This window comes from Culex quinquefasciatus, chromosome 1 (assembly GCF_015732765.1).
Source record: "Culex quinquefasciatus strain JHB chromosome 1, VPISU_Cqui_1.0_pri_paternal, whole genome shotgun sequence".
NCBI classification, from domain to species: Eukaryota; Metazoa; Arthropoda; class Insecta; order Diptera; family Culicidae; genus Culex; species Culex quinquefasciatus.
In genome coordinates this window covers 30,273,220-30,287,899 of record NC_051861.1, presented here as the reverse complement: position 1 = coordinate 30,287,899, position 14,680 = coordinate 30,273,220, and the positions used below count along the sequence as shown (strand labels likewise).

Here is a 14,680-nt window from a genome sequence, read left to right as displayed (position 1 = left end):
CTTTTTCTTCACCCCCCCCCCCCCAAAAAAAAACGAGAAAACGAGAGTGGGTTGCATACATCCAGGGGAGAGCTTAAGGGACGTCCATTTCTTTCATTTCGTCCCATTGACTGACACTCATTGGCAGCTCAACCCAGCTCCCTCAACGAGATTAATTACTGCAGCTTTGGGCCTCGCCAATCACACCCGGTCCTACAGCACCAAGACTAAGGTACAGAGGATTAATCCTCGGAAAATGACAGAATTTTATCTTCCCTGGAAAGATCCTGCCCCCATCATCGAATTTGTTCGTCGAGCGACGCACACGCACGTTCAACTCAATTAGATTTGACAGATGTTTATGGGAATTTTATTATTCTCGTTCGGGTCCGGAAATCCCAAACCCATGGGAGAAGGAGGAACTCACATGTCATCACACAAGTTGATTCGGTTTTCGATGGAGGAGGATGCTTCCGAGGGAGGAGAAAGCATCATATCTCCGAAAGAGGCTTCTTAAATGCTTTTAAAACATCGGGATCGTAAATCCAGACTGCCGCAAGAGGAGAGGACCGCAATTTAGGGGGCCCGGATTAATAAATGACATTAGACGGGATTACATCTGTCGAGAGGAGTAGTAATTTGTGTTTATTCGAGTGAATTTAATTTGAAAACCCTGTGGTGACAATTTCATAAATTAATAGCAGTAGATTCAGCACATTTTAAGAGAGCCAATAAAATTAAAAATTCTTTAGAATTCTTATATTCTCTTAATTATTCAAGGATCTTCCGGTATTTTCTACAAGATTCACGAATATCGAATCTAATCTTACCTTAGCGCAGTCATGCTTTGCGATTACTTCCAACATGCTTCTTTTCTAAACGGCCAGGCAAACTGCGTAAAGTTTACCGCAAAGATGATTCGTTGAATTGGGTTTTCTAAAAGATTTACGAATACTGCAAAGATCTCCGAATAAAGTAAGATTTACATATTTCAAAGAGGTTTAATGCTAAAACCTAATGGAATTCGGAAATAATTCTCTAATTTGACAAATTTTATTTTTTTACTTACGAAGATTACTTTATAGCTGTCGGCCACTATTGCTAGTACCAACCACTAGTGCCTTCCTTTAAACTACAAGGACTTCGCCGCCCGGGCTCCTAAGTGTTCTAGAGCGACGGCGCCGGATACCCATATTTGAGCAATTCTCTGAGATTTCGGTCATTCGATTTTTTCTGTATTTTTTAATCCGGCTAAAACTTTTTTGGTGCCTTCGGTATGCCCAAAGAAGCCATTTTGCATCATTAGTTTGTCCATATAATTTTCCATACAAATTTGGCAGCTGGCCATACAAAAATGATAAGTGAAAATTCAAAAATCTGTATCTTTTGAAGGAATTTTTTGATCGATTTGGTGTCTTCGGCAAAGTTGTAGCTATGGATATGGACTACACTGAAAAAAAATGACACGGTAAAAAAAATTTTGGTGATTTTTTATTTAACTTTTTGTCACTAAAACTTGATTCGCAAAATTTACATTAAAAAAACTTGATTTGCAAAAAAACACTTTTTTTATATGTTTTAGAGGACATCAAATGCCAACTTTTCAGAAATTTCCAGAATGGGCAAAAAATCTTTGACCGAGTTATGATTTTTTTTAATCAATACTGATTTTTTCAAAAAATCGAAATATTGATCGCAAAAATTTTTCAATTTCATTTTTTGATGTAAAATTGAATTTGCAATCAAAAAGTACTTTTTTTTACTGTTTTCAAGTTATAGCCATTTTCATGTAACTTTTTTTTCAAAATAGTCGCAGTTATTGATATTTTAAAAATAGTGCCCATGTTTGCCCACTTTCGAAAAAAATATTTTTGAAAAGCAGAGAAAATTCTCTATATTTTGCTTTTTTGGACTTTGTTGATACGACCCTTAGTTGCTGAGATATTGCCATGCAAAGGTTTAAAAACAAGAAAATTGATGTTTTCTAAGTCTCACCCAAACAACCCACCAGTTTCTAATGTCGATATCTCAGCAACTAATGGTCCGATTTACAATGTTAAAATATAAAACATTCGTGAAATTTTCCGATCTTTTAGAAAAAAATATTTTCAAAAAATTTATATCCAGACTAACATATCAAAAGGGAGCAATAATGAATTTTTGGATTCCCGGGAATTTTTTTTAAACATTCATAAAATCTATATTTTAATTATATTTGTTATGTTTTTTAATAGCTTAAGGTGTTACTTAAATGTAAATCGGCATAAATGTCAGAGGTTGGTATGAGATTACATTTAAACTTTTTTAAATCTATTTTCAAGCCATTAAAATATATATTTTCATCTATCAACAAAATAAATTTGAAAACTTTTGGTTGTACCATTGCCGAGATATAACAATTTGAAGTTGGCAGTTTCAAAAAATGGGTGCCACGATCTCTCAACACTGCTTTGACCAAATCGGCTCATAATTTTGGTGAACACTCGTTAAACTGGTTCCGTGTGCCTGACGAAGGCCGATATTCAAAAAAAGTTTATTTTTAAATAAGATAAAAATATTTTTATGTTTTTCATATAAAAGATAGAGAGCTTTTGATTCTTGCATTTTTCAAATATGCAAAATTCAAAAATCGAGCATCGTCATGCACACGGGAGGTTTTGTGAGTCTTCTACCCAATTTTAGCCAATTTGGTCCATCCTATATTGAGAAAAACATGTTCACAAAGTTTGACAGTTTGCTATGCGCATGGCAAAATTTTGTGCTTAAATCGTCTCTTACTCAGTTTAATAATGAAATATCTTCATGAAACTTTCAGGAGTGATCATCTTTCAAGTGGATTTAATAAATTTTCTGTAAAAAGTTTTTTTGCATTTTCTACATGTATGTAACCCCTTACAAGAAATTAAAAATATATATTTTTTGATTTTTATTCTGCTTTGGCCAACTGGAAAAAACCGGGACTAAAGTCTGAATAGTTCAATATATTTTTTACAATTTTTAAAATTATTAATATTCAAAAATGTAATAACCAGTCTTTAAAAAATATAGAGAGATGAATAAAAACTATTTAAAGCACTAGGAATTTTGTGAATCTGTAAACTCAAATTTCAACAATTTTCACTAATAAGCCAAGTTAATGCTGATATATGCCTAGTAAATTTTTTAATTGTTTCAAATTCTTATCGATTATTATGTATTCAACTATGATGTTTTCTACAAAAAAATATATATATTTCCGGGCCAAAACTTGTTTTTTTTTATTTTAAATTTCGGGAATTCCCGGGACAAATTATAAAAAAATCCCGGGATTCGGGAATTCCCAGTTTTGGAAAAATCCCGGAATTTTTGTCCCGGGAATTCCCGGGATGGACGCACTAGATCAGAGAAATTTCAAAGAGGTTTAAATACAATTTAAAGGAATTCGGAAATAATTCTCTAATTTGATATTTTTTATTTTTTTTTTTGACGAAGATTACTTTATAGCTGTCGGCCACTATTGCTAGGAAAATGCATTTCTAATTGTTTTCAGTTTGGTTAGACTTCTATTTCCTTTCAAATTTTGATGTGTTTTGAACTTTTTTTGCCCCCTGATTTTTTGAACCGATTTTGAAGGGGGGGCGACATAAACTTTGAAAATATTTGCAGCGGCCTAATGCCTTTTAAGCAAACTTGTTGACAATTTTAGGACTTATTCAAAAAAATAATAATTTTAGAGATGGTTCAGCTTGGGCGCCTTTGCAAATTTAAAAATTTTTCAACGTAAAAAATAGTATTTTTTTCGAAAAATTTACAACTTTTTCAAATAAATTTTGAACTTTTTGTCGTCTTAATCACGAAAACGAAAAAGGTCAGCGAAGTCGTTTTCAAGATACACATTATTGAATATTTGAATAGCCCTTTTGTTTGGACAAAATTGTATGGATGATTTAAAAATAAAACAAGAAAGATAAAAAATTAACAAAATCAAGCTTATTAAAAAGAAGATTCAAGAAGATTGAAGAAGATTCAAGAAGATTGAAGAAGATTCAAGAAGATTAAAAAAGAAACAAGAAGATTAAAGAAGATTCAAGAAGATTCAAGAAGATTCAAGAAGATTTAAGAAGATTCAAGAAGATTCAAGAAGATTCAAGAAGATTCAAGAAGAAACAAGAAGATTCAAGAAGATTCAAGAAGATTCAAGAAGATTCAAGAAGATTCAAGAAGATTCAAGAAGATTCAAGAAGATTCAAGAAGATTCAAGAAGATTCAAGAAGATTCAAGAAGATTCAAGAAGATTCAAGAAGATTCAAGAAGATTCAAGAAGATTCAAGAATATTCAAGAAGATTAAAAAAGATTAAAGAAGATTCAAGAAGATTCAAGAAGATTCAAGAAGATTTAAGAAAATTCAAAAAGATTCATGAAGATTCAAGAAGATTCAAAAAGATTCAAAAAGATTCAAGAAGATTCAAGAAGATTCAAGAAGATTCAAGAAGATTCAAGAAGATTCAAGAAGATTTAAGATTATTCAAGAAGATTCAAGAAGATTCAAGAAGATTTAAGAAGATTCAAGAAGATTCAAGAAGATTCAAGAAGATTCAAGAAGATTCAAAAAGATTCAAGAAGATTCAAGAAGATTCAAGAAGATTCAAGAAGATTCAAGAAGATTCAAGAAGATTCAAGAAGATTTAAGACGATTCAAGAAGATTAAAGAAGATTCAAGTAGAAAATTTGAGTAGATTCAAGATTTAATAAAGATTTCAGAATATATTTTAACGTTTTTCTTAGTCTGCTGTATTTTTCATATGTGACATTTCTGATGATAATGCTAATACAAGGATTTAATAAGATTCAACAACATAAAAAATATGAAATAAATTTAAAAAAATGAGGATTAAAAAATTTTAAAAACAGTAGAATTGAAGCAGATTCTACATAAAAAATCAAAATTCCTAAAGATTCAAATAGATTTGAAAATATCAGATATTATCATCAAAGCTCCAACAAAATGATTCCGGATTCATTCTCGCCACCATCCCGACATTTATAGAGTGCAAATCCGGCCCGGAATCGGTTTCAATCAATTTCGACAGACCCGTTGCGTACTATCATCGTTGTCGGACGACGAATCCCTCGAATTCTACCTCCATTAATCAACTCTCGATAATGAGCTCCCACTTCTGGCGAACGAGTGTGTTCCGTGTCCGAGGTTCGGATGGTGACAGTTGATGATTCCGAGAAGAGGGAGGGGCACAAAATATGATTCATGTTAAGCTCAATTTAAGGTGCCATTCAGAAACATCATGAATAGTGCAGTAACACTCCGTTTTATACATATAACGCATTGTTATTGGACAACCCCACTTTTGTCCTTTTATATTGTTTACCTCGAATTGTCAAATTTTACACAGCGCTCACAAACACCATCAAAATAAATGGTTCTAAGCTGATTTTTCAAGAGGGCGTAACCTTGAATGTAACAACATAGTTCATACTGTTTACAAGCTGTAGCTGTCAATTTCCACTAAAGGCGTTGCCTTAGATTTAAACAATCTACTCATCTTATCATTGTCATTTCTGGAGTAGCATTTGAAAATGGCCTTATTCAAATCGAATTGAGTCAATTTGAATTTGTTTGATCAACACAAATTAGTCAAATGAAAATGATGGAAAATGGTTTTGCAATGAATCATACAGTTGCTTAAATTTTGAAACCTCTCCTCAATCAAAATCTGTTCACTTTCAGCTTATGAACGACACAAATCACCACAGTCAAATGAAATGATAAAGTTCTGCCATTTAGTCTACCCCGCTTCAAAAGCTCATTATTCAGAAATGCTAATTTTCCGTGTGTAGTTTCCCACCATTTCTGCCCCACCCCAACCGTGCACCATCTTTTCATACACAAATGTGACATTTTCCACGTGGTATTTGAGTGCATTCAAAAGTGCTTCCCGGAAAAGTTGCCAACATTCGGCGTCATCATTATCAGGGTTGTTTCACACAAACAGGCACTCATTTTCCCCCGCGCTGCGCAAAACTTTTGCAGCTCACGACATTTTGAATGAAAAATGATCGGTGCGATTGATTGAATCATCGATGAATATGCGATGCGATAGAGAGAGAGAGCACCACAAATTCGCATTCGAAATTCGCACTGCACTCACCTGGAATGAGCTAATCAGCACAGTTCGATTCTGTGTCCTGAATACGATGTGTGTTCACACAAATAGATTTCCAAAACGAAATCTCTTTGATGTTTTGGAACACACGTTGTGTCCGCACTGCCCTGCAGGGATGGCGACGAAACCAATTTTAAACAGAGAGGGACAGTTTTCAATGGATCCAGAGATGTGACGGGGTTTTTTTTTCCACCAAACAATTTCATCCGATACTTCACAAGGATGGGAATCATCGGAATTGAACGGATCTGTGCAAGCTCATTTGCTGATTTTATCTTTCATCAATAAAATACACGCTCCATATATTTTTAGTGTTTAAAAGAGTTTGGAATAAAATACCCTAATTTTTCCATGCATACGAAATTTCGCATCGTTTGAATATGGCAAATAATGAATTATGATTTTTTTAATGTAGGTTATTTTGTGAGTATTTAATTATAAAAACATTTAAACAATGATAATACATTCACAGTTTTGCAGAATGGAATTTTCAATCGAAAACTATTTTACAGATTTTCTGATAAAGGGCTCCGTTTTCAAGATATAGCCACCGAATGTTTAATTTCAGCGAAATATTGCAGTTTTTCGATTTTTAAAAATAGTGACCATGAGTTACCATTTCCAAAAATATATTTTTTTTAATACAGTCGACTCCCTGGTTGTCAATATCCAAGGGACCGTCGAGGAAGAGAATCATCAGTTTACAGAACGATGCAAAATGAAGACTCGATTGAAAATCCATCAAACAAAAACAACCTAATGTCAAACACCCTTCAAAGCTTCGTTTCGTCAAGAAAAATGTCTATGCAAGCCATGAGAAAGTGAAATTATTGACAACCGGAAGAGATTTTTAAACCAAACAGAATTCAAGGGACCGTCGAGGAAGAGATCCTTCAAGCAAGAGAAAATATCGAGGAATAAAGCCAATCGAAGTATGCAGTTTGAAGGGACTGAAGAATTCATCGATGGATGGAGCAATATTGATATCGAGAAGATCGACAGCCAGAGAGTCGACTGTAGTTGAAAAAATGTGCTATAAAATTGTCTAAGAGACATTGAAGATTGGACCTTGGGTTGCTGAGATAGAGCCGCTTTAAGAAAAAGAAACACGAAAATTGAAGTTTTCTAAATCTCATCAAAACAACCCACCTTTTTCTAATGACGGTATCTCAGCAACTAATGGTCCGATTTTCAATGTTAAAACATTCGTGAAATTTTTCGATCTTTTCGAAAAAAATATTTTCAATTTTTTTAAATAATGACTAACATTTTAAAATGGCCAAACATTGAATGTTACATTAAATATTATAATTGAATGTTAAAATTTAATATTAAAAAGCTAGTCTTGATTTAAAAATTTCGAAAATACGTTTTTTTCGAAGAGATCGGAAAATTTCACGAATGTTTCATGTTTTAACATTGAAAATCGGACCATTAATTGCTGAGATATCGACATTAGAAAATGGTGGGTTGTTTTTTAGAGATTTAGAAAACTTCAATTTTCGTGTTTCTTTTTCTTAAAGCGGCTCTATCTCAGCAGTCCGAGGTCCAATCTTCAATGTCTTTTAGACAATTTTATAGCACATGTTCTGAACTGAAAAAAAAATAAAAAAATAAACAGTTTATAGTTGATAACAGATGTGTTCACGTATATCCAACCATTTTTATTGATTTTTGACAGACTTTCTTGCTAAATAATCAAAATTACTATCTTTTCTAAATTTACAGTTTTCTTCTAGAAAAATCAAACAAATATTGGTAAGTTGTACACCAAATTGTTGGAAATGATTTTGCTCATCCAAATCTGGCAAAAGTATTATAAAAATGTTGATTAGGCTGGTACAAATATTTTTAAAAGTTTTGTCACCCCCGCTTCAAAATTGGCCCGAAAAATAAGGGGGGCAAAAAAAATATTTTTACAATAAACTTCAAAATTTCAATGAAAATTCAAGTGCAACCAACTGAAATCAAATTAAAATACATTCTTCTGCGTTCAAAATCATTTTTAGCATGTTTGGGTTTATTAAAAAATCTTAAGATTTTTTGAAAATTTTCGATGCAAAATCTTTTTTTTCGATACAATTTTTGTTTTTGTCAGATCTTAGATTTTTTGAAAATTAATGATTGCAAAACAACTGAACTAGTGTAAAATGCATTTAAAACACTTTTTGCCTTCCTCACGTTACTGAGGAAAGGCTATAAAATCACTCGAAAAATGAACTTCTCAATTAGACCTCCTAGACCCACCGTCATGTATACCTATCGACTCAGAATCAAATTCTGAGCAAATGTCTGTGTGTGTGGTGGGATGTTGATCAAAAAATTGTCACTCGATTATCTCGACATTGGCTGAACCGATTTTGTCCGTTTTGGCGTCATTCGATCCGTCTGGGGTCCCATAAGTCGCTATTGAAAATTATGCAGTTTAGTTTAGTACTTCAAAAGTTATGCTAAAAAAACGATTTTAACAAAAGTCCGGAAGATTGTAAAAAGGGTGGTTTTTGTAAGAAAACCCGTCATGCTATACATTTTCAGAAAGGTATTTAAAATACCTTTCTAACGCGTCCAAGACATTGAAGATCTGACAATTCTATCAAAAGTTATAAGCACTTAAGTGTTATTTACGCATTTTTTGCATTTTGGATAGCACCCTTAAATGTGAGGAAGGCGCCAACCACCTAAGGGTGGATTAATTAACGTTTTTCATTTAAATGTGAAGACTATGGCTTGCCCCCCCCCCTTGACCTCGGCCAGGGCCGAGGGACAAAAACTTTTTTAAATATTTGCATCGGCCTTATGAAGGAAAAAACACACTTTTTCAAAAAAAACATAGGTTTACGCTATTTATTCATAGGTGTTTTTCATGTGTCTTTTAGCTTTGCTGCAAATCCTCTATCAGAGGGCAAATTTTTTTTTCTGAAAACTTCAAAATGTGAATGAAAATTTCAGTGTAATTAGCTGAAATAAATTGAAAATGCATTCCCCTGCATTTAGAATTATTTTTACCATGTTTGGGTTCAATCAAAAATCTTTTGATTTTTTGAAAACTTTTGATGTACAGTACCACAAATAGTTTTTTTTAACTCATGATTGCAAAATAACTGTGCTAGTGTTAAATGCATTTTAAAACGCTTTATTCATTTAAATATTTAAAATATGATTTGTTTTTTAAAGTTTTTTTTTGCACCCCTCCCTCGACTTCTTCCAGAGCCGAGGGACAAAAACTTTGAAAATAAAATTTGCTAACAATAATTTAATATTATCGCTATTTTTGAAAATATCCTCTATTTTTGAAATTTTTCTAAAAACATACAAAATAATGGTTCAAAACACATACAGAAAATATTTTTTTTAAATCCATTTAGCAAAGGAATATTTGAAACAATGTAAAAAATCTTTGTCTGGAAACTAACTACAAAAAAAAAACTACGGATACGGACTTTTTAACGTTATTGATTCTTAAAATAAGTCATCTGGGGCAAATCAATACACATAGGGCAAATAGTTCGGTAAAAATGTTACTAAATCCAAATCTAAATTACCTTCATATACTTCAAACATTTTCTAGGGTTGCACGATCTTCAATCTTTTGGACGCATTGGAAAGGTCTATAATCCTGCTAGAACACCGTTTCTGCGTTTCCGAACATGGCCATGATGCTCTGGATATCTTTTTATAAAATTGGTCAATTTCCCATAGGAAATCGACTTAACGTGAAGACTTCCATCATTGTCATGATTTTTCGTTCAAAGATATAAATTTTGCGTCGCTTTCAATATTTTGACCAAATTCCTTCAACAAGTTGTTTAGAATAGTGCCCTACACATGCTGATTCCTTTTGGTAACGATTATTCCATTCCCTGTAATGTTATGGAAATCGTCATTAATCATTGATTGCCAACTAAGACGTCAATGACTGTGCCACAAAATTATATAAATTTTGAAGCACAATTGATTTAGATCAAAAATTCTTTCAGTGGCTTCAAGAAGGCAACAACCGGCACATGCTGATTCCTTTTGGTGCTGAAATTCGTTAAATTCAATTTAATACAGAATATTTTATAGTGATGATCAATTTTCTTCGAAAATGATCAACGGCTTCACCTTAAAAACCATTAAAACTTGTCTCATGGAATGAACAAATAAAGACTAAGAGATAGAAATTTGGAGGTTTTAGCAAAGTTATTCAGAATGCAATACAATACTGCTTAAGTAAGTATGTCTTCAGGATTCTAAAAATTAAAAAAATGAGAGAATTAAAGTCATCTTAGTATCGTTACTGGGAAATTCTACGCCAACTCACACGAAATCGGAAAAGTTGCCCCGATCCCTTTCGATTTTCGTGAATCTTTGTCCTAATGGGTCATTTTTGTCCTTGATAACGAATCCGAGTTCCATTTTTGCAGTTTTCATATAAAATTGTTGAGAATGAACAAATTAAATGATAGAAATTCGGTGTTTACAGCAAAGTTGTTTAGAAATGTTTTATTTTTCCAAACATTAGAAAATTTTGAACCACCCTATTATCGTTATTGCCAAAAATATAATTTTATGCTGATATTTTTTTCTTCCTACTATCTTTGTAAAGGCGAAACTAAGCGTTTTTGTGAAATGTTTGCGAGATTGTTCTAAGTAAAATTATTTTCAGAAATTTCTGCACACTTCCGGAGGTGTTACCAACCTTCCGGAAACGTTCTCTTCCCGAGTAAAAACCACATCCGCCAACAATGCAGCGCACCCGGGATGAATTATGGTCCCCAGATATGAAACGGTCCATTAATTCCGAGAAAACCCTTTCCCATCTCCCCCGAAAACCCCCCCATTACGTCTGCTCCAATTGCAAACGCAGAGGAAAGGAATAACTTACAAGTTCCGGGTTTTCCCACTCTATCGCACACAGACACACAGACGCGCACACGGTTTGCCGGGTGCTTAAGAATCTTAACGGGAAGAAGGCGGCAACCGAGGATGAGTGCCTCTCGTCCCACCTCCGAACCCCGAACCCGCAGAGTGTATTTAGTGATAAGATTAAAGGACGAACGAGAGTCGTCTCGAGTGATGCGCGTCCCCAATTTCTGGAAGCAACTCGGTGGTCGAAAGCTTCTAGGTGTTTTGTTACGGGACGACGGGGTGACCCAACGGATTCATCTCTCGAGAAGATGGTCATTCCACTTTATCTTTCGGTGACCACGTTTTGGGTCGGGTTGGTTGGTTTGGTGAAGACATGACAGACCAAATAATTGTGACCCATCACGAAGGAGGAGTCCCGGTGAAGCAGCATAGGAAACTTTGTAATGTCGTCATGGACAAGCTTCCGGTAGATGAAGACAGCGGGCTGGGTTGGGAATGATCCTGTGATAAATTTATGGGTTTTAACGCGCAATGAAGAATTAATGGAGCATGTGAAAGTGCGGACTCTTCCGGCTTTGAGCTTTCGCTAATAGTTTGGACCCGGTTGAGGTGTGCAACGAGAGCGATTGAGCGGTAACGGGAGATAGTTTGCTTGAAGGTGCTGTAAACTTTTGAATGTTTGATGTCTTAAACGGTCTCAGGTCTGTATGAAACGTGTTCGGATTCTTAAAGCTTTGTTATTCAATTCTTTGATTAAAGAAAATTTACCCGATTTCGTCATATTAAGAATTTCAACCTTTTTTTCGTCAATTTTGCAGTTTGTTGCTGTTTAAACAACATTTTTAGGTACATCAACAATAGAGAGTTGCTTTCTCACTTTTATTTGAGCTATTTATAAGTTTGAACTGGTCAAAAACAAGTTATAACAAAAAAACTTTTTCAATAAACCCAAACATGCTAAAAACGCAGGGGAATGCATTTTCAAATGATTTCAGCTAATTGCACATCAATTTTTATTGACATTTTGAAGTTTGTTGACAAAATATTTTTTTGCCCCCTGATTTTAAAGGAATAACTTTGAATAAACGAAAAAAATCCCTGATTTTAAAGGAATAACTTTGAATAAACGAAAAAAATCCAACTAATTTATTCTTTTCAACGAGTCATTAACTCGTCAGACTATTTTTTTTAAATACTTCATTTTCAAACATTGAAATCAAAATGCTGGACTCGCTTGGTAGGGGTTTTACTGTTGAAAATGTCCTAAACAACTATTTCAAAAATAACTTCCTTAACAATGGTTTCAAAATGACCACTTTTTTTAGACATAGCCTTTGAACAAATATACTCAAATTGATACCGGTTGATTTTCAAAAAAATGTGTTCATATTTTTTTATCATTTGTTGATAATTATTTATTCCACCAAATGCATTACAATGAAAATTGTTTGATATTATACAATTATTTATGAATAAACATTGAAATAAATTTTAAAATTAAAAAGATGAATTTTCGTTATTTGTTTCTTACCATTGCACAGTGGTCCAGATCGCAAAATTAAGTGGAAAATGGATTTTCCGAAAAATTGTGAAGTTTTGGAGCTCTGATGTCTTCAGAAGAGTTATTTGTTAATGAAAAGGGGCAACTTTTGGTTTGGTTGAAAATTAGGTTGGTCCACAATAAGGTTGATTTTGAAAATCCAGCTTTTCGGGAATATTTCTTGGATTTTTTTGTCTTCTAGAAAGTTGTTGTGGCAAGCCCAATCAATCCAAGCAACTTTGTCAAAGAAACGTTTGTAGTGCTGGATCTCTTCTTTCAAATGAAACCTGGCGTGTGCCTTTTCAAGATATTTGAGTTTTGAATTTGCATATTTTTTACTTTAAAATGGCTGTAATTTTTGAACCTTAAACCCAGATTGGCTTGTCAAAAATAAAAATATTTGTTTATTAGAACTCTAAAAGTGCCACGAATATCTTTTTTCTCTGAAACTCAACCCTGAATTGCCTCGTCCAAAAAAACTATTTTTTAAGGTTTGCTCAGATGCTTTCTCTCAATTTGGTCGTTAAAAGCGTAGATTACGAGATATAATTTTGGTGTCTTCGACAAAGTTGCTTGGATTGGCAAGCACAATAGAATTTTCTAGAAGACTACAAAATTCCGAAAAATATTCCCGAAAAGTTAGATTTCCAAAATCACCCTAATCGTGAATCAACCTTATTTTCAACCAAACCAAAAGTTGACTCATTTCATTTACAACAACTCTTCTTAAGACAACAAAGCTCAAAACTTCACATTTTTTTTTTCGGAAAATTCGTTTTTCACTTAATTTTGCGATCTGGACCACTGTGAAAAGGTACGCAAATTTGGCATTAGATTATTTTTTTTTTAATTTTGAAAACCTTTTTGAGATATGAGTGATAAAAAGATAAAAATATCGTGAAATAATGTAACGAATGTAAATGGAAAACCCTAAATCTAAATAACTTAGGTCATGAAGTCAAAAAAAAATTCCGGTGTTAAAAAATCCAATCGAAAAAAACCTTAAATATCTTTATACCGAAAAAACAGGAAAAACTCATTTGAGAGAAACATTAAATTTCTCAAGTGTTTAATTTTTTAACATTGAAACTTGCTGAGATATTTGCATTAAAACAATGGTAAAGTGTCTTTAATAAAACTAATAATAATAATTTGTATTAAAAAATGTGAGAATAGAGCCATTCTCTACGAAATCGGTTTTTTTTTTAGAATTTTAATTTTTGTATTTTTTAATCCGACTGAAACTTTGTTGGTACCTTCGGTTTGCCCAAAGAAGCCATTTTGCATCATTAGTTTGTCCATATAATTTTCCATACAAATTTGGCAAAATGATATGTAAAAATTAAAAAATCTGTATCTTTTGAAGGATTTTTTTGATCGATTTGGTGTCTTCGGCAATGATGTAGGTATGTGGACTACACTGGAAAAAATGATACACGGTAAAATTTTTTTGGTGATTTTTTATTTAACTTTTTGTCACCAAAACTTGATTTGCAAAAAAACACTATTTTTATTTTTTTTTCATTTTTTGATATGTTTTAGAGGACATCAAATGCCAACTTTTCAGAAATTTCCAGGTTGTACAAAAATGTTTGACCGAGTTATGATTTTTTTAATCAATACTGATTTTTTTTTCAAAAAATCGAAATATTGGTCGCAAAAAATTTTCAACTTCATTTTTTTTTTGTATGTAAAATCAAATTTTCAATCAAAAAGTACTCAAGTGAAATTTTGATAAAGTGCACCATTTTTTGATGACTTTTTTGAAAAAAGTCGCAGTTTTTCATTTTTGTCAATGAGTGCTCATGTTTGCTTACTTTTGAAAAAAATATTTTTGAAAAGCTGAGAAAATTTTCTATATTTTGCTGTTTTGAACTTTGTTGATACGACCCTTAGTTGCTGAGATATTGCCATCCAGTGTACAGGAGGTCATTTTGAGCAACTTTTGATCTACGAAAAACTTTACTTCTCTTGTTTTATGTTTTTCTTGTTTCATTTTTAATATTTTAATTTGCATTTATCTTGTTTAGTTTATGTTTGTTTTTGGTAGTATTTGGCCTATTCTACCACCTCCTATCATTACATTTTTCCTATCTAACTTTTTCATGTTTTTATAGCCACTTTTTCAATTTTTTGCTTGTTTTTCACTTT

At 32.8% G+C, this 14,680-nt stretch overlaps 1 protein-coding gene across 1 annotated transcript in view; it reads right to left on the bottom strand.

Moving 5' to 3' along the window:
- Nucleotides 1–14,680, bottom strand: part of LOC6038022 (serine-rich adhesin for platelets) — a 330,641-nt gene that overhangs the window by 21,493 nt on the left and 294,468 nt on the right.